This window comes from Myotis myotis, unplaced genomic scaffold, assembly GCF_014108235.1.
Source record: "Myotis myotis isolate mMyoMyo1 unplaced genomic scaffold, mMyoMyo1.p scaffold_m19_p_2, whole genome shotgun sequence".
NCBI classification, from domain to species: Eukaryota; Metazoa; Chordata; class Mammalia; order Chiroptera; family Vespertilionidae; genus Myotis; species Myotis myotis.
Window position 1 is genome coordinate 123852219 of NW_023416324.1, and position 10514 is coordinate 123862732.

The 10514-nt window shown below is 39.3% G+C and overlaps 1 pseudogene; it reads right to left on the bottom strand.

Annotated features, from left to right (window-relative positions):
• Window positions 1–4059: 4059 nt before the first annotated feature.
• On the bottom strand, window positions 4060–10050 carry LOC118675664 (annotated as a pseudogene).
• Window positions 10051–10514: the final 464 nt, after the last annotated feature.

Here is a 10514-nt window from a genome sequence, read left to right on the forward strand (position 1 = left end):
ATCTCCCTAGCCTGGATGAGGACACAGAGGGATCCAGACTGCAAGCCCAAGCTTTATTTTATAGTTGGAGCACACAAAGCAAAACAAGGGAAGTGGTCAACATGTTTACAATGTTCTTGTGAGTTTCACCTTGTTTTGGCAACATTTGCTGCACTTTCTACAGCCCATTAGTTACCTAGGAAGGAACTAGGGAGGACTATAAGGTTAAGCTTAATTATGCTAGGAGGGCTCTGCCCTCCAAGCTGGGACTTTTTTGTGGCCCTGCCACAGGTCAGTCTGAGGCTTAACCCTATAGCTGCTCCATACACATGCTTCTGATTTCATTTTATTCATTAGTTTATTTTGTTCATTAGCTTCCTTGTTAATTTATTTTGATTTTTAGATTCAATTATTGATAGATATATATTTATTGCCATTTGATTGTTCATATTTTTATCTTTTAAAGGAAAATCTTATTCTTAAAAATTACCCTTCACCTTGGTCAGTTTGGCTCAGTGGCTGGAGCATCAGCCTACAGACCAAAGGGCTCTGTGTTTGATTACAGTCAAAGGCACATACTTCAGTTTCAGGCTCAATCCCCGGCCCTGGTCAAGCCACATGTGGGAGGCAATCGATCAATGTGTCTCTCTGACATCAATGTTTCTCTCTCTGTCTCTTCCACTCTCTCTAAAAATCAATGGGAAAAATATCCTTGGGGAAGTATTAACAAACAAACAAAAAAAGAATACCCTTCAACATTTCAACATCCTATATAATAAAAGGCTAATATGCAAATTGACTCCTTGACCTGGATTTCAACCGAGAGTTCAATGGGAAGTTAGAACAGGAGGGATTGCTCCCCCCCCAATCAGGGGTGGGGCCAGCCAGCCAACTGCCCGTGGCCCTTCCCCACAGCTGGCTCCACCCCTGATCTGCCCCGATAGGGGCGGGCTGGTCTGATCCCACCCGTACATAAATTCATGCACTGGGCCTCTAGTTCCATATAATACTGGTTTGGTGGTGATGAACTCCATTAGCTTTTTCTTGTCTTTTGAAGCTCTTTATCTGACTTTCAACCTTAAATGATATATTTAGTAGGTAGAGTAAACTTGGTTGCAGGTCCTTGATATTTATCACTGAATCTTTCTTGTTACTTCCTTCTGGCCTGCAAAGTTTCTGCAGAGATATCAGCTGACAAGCTGATAGTTTTATGGGTGTTTCCTTGTAGGTAACTACCTGCTTTTCTCTTGCTGTTTTTAAGATTCTCTCTTTGTCTTTAACCTTTGGCATTTTAATTATGAAGTGTCTTGGTGTGGGCCTCTAAGGTTCCTCTTGTTTGGGACTCTGGGCTTCCTGGATTTGTAAATGTATTTTTATTTTTTTTTACCAGGTAGGGGAAGTTTTCTGTCATTATTTCTTCAAATAGGTTTTCAATATCTTGGAGTCTCTCTTCTCCTTCTGGCACTCCCATGATGTGAACGTTTGTGTGCTTGAAGTTGTCTCAGAGGCTCCTCACACTATCTTCATATTATTGGATTCTTTTTTTTCTTTATGCTCTTTTGAATGGGTATTTTTTGTTTCCCCATATTCCAAATTGCTGACTTGATTCTCAGCATCCTATACTATCCTGTTGATTACCTGTAAATTATTCTTCATTTCAGTTAGTGTCCATAATTTCTGATTGGTCCTTTTCATGTCTTTGATGTTCTCACTAACTCATTGAAATTCATACTAAGATTCTTGAAATTCTCACTAAGTCCCTTGTAGTTCTCATTAAGATCCTTGATCATCTTTATAACCATTGTTTTAAACTCCGTATCTAGTAGTTTGCTTGCTTTAATTTCATTTAGTTCTTTTTCTGGAGATTTCTTCTGTTCTTTCACTTGTGACATGTTTCTTTGTCTCTGCATTTGGGCTGCTTCCCTGTGTTTGTTTCTATGTATTAGGTAGAACTGCTATGTCTCCTGGAATTGGTCAAATGGCTTTGTGTAGCAAGTGTCCTGTAGGGCCATGTGGCTCAGCCTCCCAAGTTACCTGAGCTGGATACACTAGGGGTGCCTCTGTGTAGGCTTGTGCACTGTCTTGTTGTAGTTGAGCTTTGATTGCTATTGGCATCACTGGAAGGAATTGACTCCCAGGGTAAATAGCTGTGAGGACCAGCTGTGACTACAGCAGAAGAGCTGCAGTGCCAGGAGATATCCTAATAGAGTGGGACTTGCTTCAGCGGACCTTAAGTGCTCACTGAGTTTGGTCCTTGACTGTGTCACTCATGGATGTGTAAAGTGTAATTGGGCATGGTCTAAAACTGTCCACTGGGTGCTCTGGCTCTGGGGCCTTCTGGGAGGTGCAAAGTCAGCCATTTTCTGTGCCCTGCCTTGGGCCACCCATCAGGAAATACAGAGTAATCTGCAGATGTCTGCTACTTGTGTTGGTCTTAGAAGGGCCCAAGAGAGGCCAACCTGTGAACCAAGGTAGGCTGAAGCTAGTGCTGGATCTGGGGCCTCTTATTGAATGACTAGAGGCCCAGTGCATGACATTCATGCACTGGTGGGGGGCCCCTCAACTCAGTCTGTGCCCTTTCACAGTCCCTCTTGGAGGATGTCTGCCTGCCAGCTTAGTCCCTTAGCGCTGCTTTAGAGGTGGGAGAGGCTCCCACTGCTGCTGCTGCGCCTGCTAGCCATGAGCAGTGCTCTCCCTGTGGGAGCACACTGACCATCAGGGGGCAGCTCTTGCATTAAGTGTCTGCCCCCTGGTGGTCAGTGCATGTCATCACGACTGGTAGTTCCACCGCTTGGTCAATTTGCATATTAGGGTTTTATTATATAGGATATGGGGCATGCTGATGCAAGCTAGTGTTTTTTGAGATATTTTAAGAAAGTCTGAAGCCTGATTCAAGACAGGCCATTTATATCAAAAAGCATCTGCAAACAACTTGGATGAGGCTGCAAACTGGATGGGGTGGGGTCTCAGGGAATTACCAAGGTGGAGTGAACAGTGTGAGCTAGGTTGACAGAGACTCAGATATGTAGCCTGGGAGTCAGCTCTGTGAAAGGGGACATCTCACCATAGGAACAATGGCCTCTATAGGCACCCCTGTCTCGGAGAAAGCTTCCCCCAAGTTCTTGCTCTGATGTCAGACAATCCAGTTTTTTTACTCTATGTCCCTGGACCCCCTTCCCTCCACCCCAGCTACTGCCCCAGGGCTGGATCTCAGAGGGAGCAAGTCTGAGTAAGTCTATGTGCTTGCCCTTTAAGAGGAACTGCCTGGGTCTCCAGCAGCCTCAGTGTCACTCAACCACAATCCCCACTGGTTTTTATAGTTCAAAGTTACAGGGGCTTGTCTTCACAGCACTGCAACCCTGGGCTGAGTGGTTTGGTGTGGGGCTAGGACCCCTTGTTTCTCATGGAAGGCCTTGACAGACTAGATATCACTCGCAAATAAAAAATACCACATGTGGGTGTTGGACCAGCCTGTTCCATGCCTCTGCCTCTTCTACTAATCCCACGTGCTTTCTTCTTTACTCCTCTAGTTGTAGGACTTCAATTCAGCCAGCTTTCAGGATGTTCTGAATTATGGTTGTTCTGTATTTTAGTTGTAATTTTGATGTGGTTATGGGAGATGGCAAGTACCACATTTACCTATGCCACCATCTCCTCTATAGTGTTTTTAGCAATGTATATTCCCATACTAAATATACATTATATGGCAACAGTATGTTTTTTTGTGTAGTAAAATTATTTGATTTATTTTAGAATATGTTGAGGATAAAAAAAAAATAATTCTGTCTTATTAAATGTGTCATGCTTCCTTTTCTTTTCCAAGATACAAAGCATTTTCTCACTGAGTAAGATTTTTATCTTACATTTTCACTGAAGTTGGGGAAATGTTTTGGTACAAACAACTGTAATTATTTAGGAAGCATGTACTATATGGGCTTAATCATTGTACCTATGAAATGATATAGTTGAAGTAAAACACATGGAGACTACTACTACAGAAAGGAAGCTATTAATTTATCAGAACACAGAAAAAAGAATTAGTGAATGCTTAAAGAGAAAACACTAAAAAGAAATGAAAATTCAATTACACATGGCATAAAGGGAATTGTAAAGCATTCTTTTCACCTGACAGGCCTGAAAAACAAAGAAAAGAAAAAAAAAAAACCTAGATAAAGCTAGTAACAGAGGATTGTAAAAAAGGCAAATGTTGCTTATTTTAACCTGTGACATTGGAAACAATTGACATGGGAACTTATAGAATACAGGGGCAAAAACACACACCAAAAAACCAAACAAACAACAAGATGGAATAGAGAAAAGAATGGGATAGAGAAAGAGTATACAATGTACAGATCCTGGGTGTGTTAAACTTGTTAGGCATCAATGATTTGAATCATGAACTAAGCTAGTAGACTTTGTTTTTTAAAATTTCATTGAGAATCATCAAGACATCTAAAAAGCCTATGTAACTAAAAAAAAAATATGAAAGAGTTTATACTGAAGACCACATATTTATCTTTTGTGCTTGCACTTTAATTAAGAAGATAAAAAAATTTTCCATGTAATTACAGAAAGATGGGCCAGAGGATTTTTTAAAGATAAAAATCACTTGTCAAACTAAATATTGGCTTTTGACTATCCAAGAAAAATAAATGTAATCAATCTTTATATTACATATTAAACCATTGTAAGATATTGGAAAATAATCAGAAAACAATAGGAAAATGTTTGGTGTAAGTCAATATTTAACAAATACAAATTGGAAATAGTTTGTGCTAATATAACAGCAAAGTACTCACTTCCTTGTTGGAACATATGTTGTTTATAAAAATCAGAAAGTGTGCTTGTTGGTACACAAGCATACATTAAATCTTCTTAGACTCATCTTATATTAAACTGAAGCTTCAACTTAAATAAAAAACATTTTGAAAAACTGGAAACAACAAAATAAAAGAATGGAAAATAGTATTTGTAAGAAAATATACCTCATAGTGATACAAGAATATTTGAAGCTTACAGTAAATAAAGGAGGGCTTTAAGAAAATGCTGATTATTTCATGCTACTAAGAAAGTCAGAATATAATAATATAGACATGATTGGTAGAATTGATGAGTTCTGTGATTTAGGTATTACTAGTAAAAGTAGAAATCTTTTGGTTTAGAAATTTTGAAGGCTATAATTAGTTGAATTTGTGTCTGATCCTGTATATTGACTTCTCAGTACATTTCTCATGGTCGGTATAGGTAAGAAGTATTCGGAAATGATTCCTAATGACCTATACCAGTGATGGCAAACCTATGACATGCGTGTCAGAGGTGACACGCAAACTCATTTTTTTGGTTGATTTTTCTTTGTTAAATGGCATTTAAATATATAAAATAAATAACAAAAATATAAGTCTTTGTTTTACTATGGTTGCAAATATCAAAAAATTTCTATATGTGACATGGCACCAGAGTTAAGTTAGGGTTTTTCAAAATGCTGACATGCCGAGCTCAAAAGGTTCGCCATCACTGACCTATACTCTTATATAATCCATTCTCCTTGAGTCTGTTCCTTCAAACAAACAAACAAACAAACAAACAAACAAACAAACAAACAAACAAAAGTGAAGGGGTTATGCAGATGTACTAGGGTTCCAAATCAATTTACTTTAAATTTAAAAGAGATATTAACCAAGGGCAATTATTTATTTTAGTTAAAACTTGAGCCCGTTAGAAAAGAGTCTAGAAGTCAGAGACCCGAAGCAAAAGAGATTCTCTCCTTCTGGCTTTCAAGGAGAAAGTCACCATGAGTCTGTATCTCCTTAGCTGCAAGGAAATGAATCTGCCAGTAATCTGAGGGAAACTTGAAACTAATGCTTTCCCCATTAAAGTATCTGGTGAGACTACAGTCTGCCTAGCTTTGATAGTAACCTTGTAAAATTCTGAGAAGAGGATCCGATTATGCCAAATAGGACTCTTTACACCAGGAACTGTTAAACAATAAATGTGTGTTGCTTTAGCCACCAAATTTCTGGTAACTTCTTATGTAATGTAGAAAACTAATATAATTGATTTGGTCCAGTGACAATGTAAGGATTTAAGACAATTAGCTTTGAACCAAAAAATTTAGTTCCACTTTATCAGGTGTACTAAGCCAAGGGAATTGGGATTACACTTCATTCTACAATACTTGATCAAGTCAAGTCAGAAATAATTCCTATAAAAGGGTTGCATAAATTTATGTGCAAATCCCTTCTGAAAGACTTTAAAAAATATTTTAAATGAAGATGGCATATTTATTTAAGTATAGATAGTATACAGTCATATGTTGGCTATATTAGATTCAAGTGTACAATATAGTGATTTGACATTTTTATATGTTACAATGTGATTACTCCGCCAATTCTGTCCAGCTCCTGTGCCACAACAGCCTTCACCACACTATTGTCTGTGTCCATGGGCTATGCATATATACATATAAGTTCTATGGTTAATCTCCAACCTCCCTTCCCTCTGAGATTGGTCAGTCTGTTTCATGTTTCTGAACCTATTTTTCAATTTATTTTGTTCATTAGATTCCACATATAAGTGAAATCATATGATATTTTTCTCTTTCTGACTGGCTTAGTTTGCTTAGCATAATAATCTCCAGGTCGACCCAGGCTGTCTCAAAGGATAAGATGTCCTTCTTTTATATAGCCACATAAATTCCATGTGTAAATGTGCCACAGCTTTTTTAAAAATATATTTTTTGTTGACTTTAGAGAGGAAGGGAGAGGGAGAGATAGAAACATCAATGAAGAGAGAATATCATTGATTGGTTGCCTCCAGCACATCCCCCACTGGGGGATCAAGCCTGTAACCCTGGCATGTGCCCTGACCAGGAACTGAACCTTGACTCTTGTTCATAGGTCCATGCTTAAATTGGTATGTGCCACAGCTTTTTTATGCACTCCTATACTAATGGGCATTTGGGCTGGTTCCAGATCTTAGCTGTTGTAAATTATGCTGCTATGAACATAAGGACAGGCTGTATATATTGCTTCTAATTGGTGTTTCAGAATTCTTAGGATATATTCTCAGAAGTGGGATTGCTTGGTCAAATGGTAGTTCCATTCTTAATTTTTTGAGGAATCTCCATAATGTTTTCCACAGTGCTGCACCAGTCTGCATTTCCACCAGCAGTATTCTAGGGTTTCTTTTTTCCACAGCCTCGCCAGCACTTGTTGTTTGTTGATTTATTGATGGTAGCCATTCTGGAAGGTGTGAGGTGACACCTCATTGTAGTTTTAATTTGCATCTCTCTGATGATTAGTGATATTGAGGATTTTTCCATGTTTATTGGCCATTTGTATGTCCTCTTTGGAGAAGTATCTATTTAGGTCCTTTTCCCCATTTTTTTAATTGGATTGTGGGTCTTCCTTTTGTTGAGTTGTATGAGTTTTTTATATATTTTGGAAATTAACCAAATTAACGCTTTGTGAGATATGTCATTGGCAAACATGTTCTCCTCTTATAGTGGGTTCCCTTTTCAATTTTTTTTTCTGTACAGAAATAGTTTAGTTTGATATAATCCCATTTGTTTATATTTTCCTTTATTTCTGTTTTATTTTATCTTTGTTGCAATATCAGCAAAAATATTGCTGTGAAATATGTCTGAGATTTTACTGCCTCTTTTTCTTCTAGGATTGTTATGGTTTTGCAACTTACATTTAAGTCTTTTATTCATTTTGTGTTTATTTTTGTGCATAGTGTAAGGTGGTGGTCTGGTTTCATTTTTTTTTTTTTTTGCATGTACCTATTCAATTTCCCAAACACTATTTATTGAAGAGACTGTCTTAACTCCATTGTATGCTCTTGCTTCCTTTGCCAAATATTAATTGACTGTATGGGTCCATTTCCGGGGGCTCTGATCTGTTCCATTGATCTATATGCCTATTATTGTGCCACTAGAAGCCCGGCGCACAAAATTGTGTATGGGTGGGTCCCTAGGCCTAGCCTGTGATCAGAGCCATCTTCTGCCCACTTGCCAGTCCCCAGTCCCACCCCACCACCTCCACTTACCCTGGTTCCCCATTGGCTGGGCGATTGATCTGAGCCTACGGGCCGGGGGCAGGGACCAAGAGGTCTGACTTCTGTCCACTCGCCAGTCCCCAGTCCTGCCCTGCCACCATCCACCCCGGTTACCCGTGGTTCCCCATTGGCCATGCAGCAATCGGAGTCTGCAGGCTGGGGGGAGGAACCAAGAGGTGGTCAATGCACCTCATAATGACTGGTTGATTGGTAGTTCTAGTCCTTATGCTGTTATGGTTGCTGGCCTTTTATTATATAGGATACCAGGCTATTTTGATTATGATGGCTTTGTAGTATAGTCTGATCTCCGGTATTGTGCTCTCTCCAACTTTGTTCCTTTTTCTCAAGATTGCTGTGGCTTTTTGTGTGTGTGTGTGTGTTTTTTTGTTGTTGTTTTTTTTTTGTTCCATATACACTTTTGAAATATTTGTTCCAGATCTGTGAACTATGCTGATGGTACTTTAATAGGGATTGCACTGAGTTTACAGATTGCTTTGGCTACTATGGACATTTTAATGATGTTAATTCTTCCAATCCATGAACATAGAGCTTCTACTTGTTTTTATCTTTTTCTATTTCTTTTTTTTAATGTCTCTTATTCCATCATTTATTTTGATTTATATAATTATAAGTAAACATATCTACTGAACATGTTACTAATTAAAACAATAAAACAATAAAAAATAGAACTCTTCCTTGACCCAGTAATTCCACCTCTAGGAATATATCCCACGAAATCAGAAACACCAATCAGAAAGGACATATGCACCCCTATGTTCATAGCAGCACAATTCACAATAGCTAAGATCTGAAACAGCCCAAATGCCCACCAGCAGATGAGCAGATTGAAAAACTCTGGTACATGTACACAATGGAATACTACGCTGCTGTAAAGAAGAGAGAAATCTTACCGTTTGCAACAGCGTGGCTGGTCATGGAGAGCATTATGCTAAGCGAAATAAACCAGTCAGATAAAGATAAATATCACATGATCTCACTCATTCGTGGAATATAATAAACAACATCAACTGATGAACATAAATAGATCCAGAAACAGAGAAGCATCAAACAGACTGTCAAACTCCAGAGGGAAGGCGGGGGTGGTGGTGGTGGTGGTGGTGGTGGTGGTGGTGGTAAGAGATCAACCAAAGGACCTTGCATGCATGCATATAAGCATAACCAATGGCACAGACACTAGTGGGGTGAGGGCATGTGTGGGGAGTGGGGGCGTGGAAAGGGAGATAGTGGCCAGGGAGGTCAATGAGGGGAAGAAGGAGACATATGTAATACTATATGCAATACTCTAAACAACAAAGAATTTAAAAAAGGAAACGCACCATTTAATATATACTAAAGTCCCAAATTACCTTAACTGTGTCATAAACTCCAAAATAAGAGGCTCGGTACACAATGATGCCCTGTACTGAAACACCAAACCCTTGGTATAAACCAGTAATTCCATCTGATTTTGCTATTTTTCCTAATACAGTCACCTAAACCCTTGAATTGTCGCTCTGCAGCACCTTTTCCAACATCAACACCTATTCCGGTTCGAGCAAAATCTAGTGGATATACTACATATGGGGATGTTGCCCCAGCTGCTCTGCCAGAAGCCAGGTTTGCCAAAAACCATCTCCAGAAGTGTTTTTCTTTATTAACTCCGGACATGAAAAGTTGTTTGTATTTGTCCTTAAAAGCAAAATTTAGAGCTTGTGTTGGAAAATACCTAATGACATTTGCAAGATTGCCACGCCAATAACTGAAGAAACCCTGCTCGCGGGGAATCCGCAGCAGACAGCCCACTATGCCCTTGTACTGCATCTCGGGGGAGATCTGCTTGGACGACGCCTGCACCTGCAGCAGAAGCTTCACCCGCTCGATGGGCGCCACGGCCGTCTTGGACACAGCCGCCGCCACCCCGCCAGCCAGCAGGTCCTTCCCGAAGGACACGGCCGTCAAAAAAACGTTTTTCTGTCTTCTTCTCCGGCTTCTTTTCGGAGGGTCACGCTGCATGGTGGGATGACGGACGTAAAAATCCAGCAGCAGCAGCAGCAGCAGGCCGAAACGTGTTCGGAAGAGGCGAAGGGAGGCCTATCTTTCTCTATTTCTTTTCTCAGTGTTATATTGTTATATGAGTACAGGTTTTCTTTGTTTTTGTTTTTGTTTTTGTTTTTGTTTTTTTTCCTCTTTGGTTAAGTTTATTCTAAGGTATCTTATTGTTTTCATTGTAATGGTAAATGGGATTTTTGTGTGTGTGTTTTGTGTATGTGTGTTTTAATTTCTCTTTCTAAGAGTTTACTATTGGAGTATTAAAATGCAATCCATTTTTTATATTAATTTTGTATCCTGCTACTTTGCCAAATTCATTTATTAAACCTGGTAGTTTTTGGATGGAGTCTTTAGGGCAGCGATTCCCAACCTGTGGGTTGCGACCCCTTTGGGAGGTCAAATGGCCCTTTCACAGTGGTCTAAATACA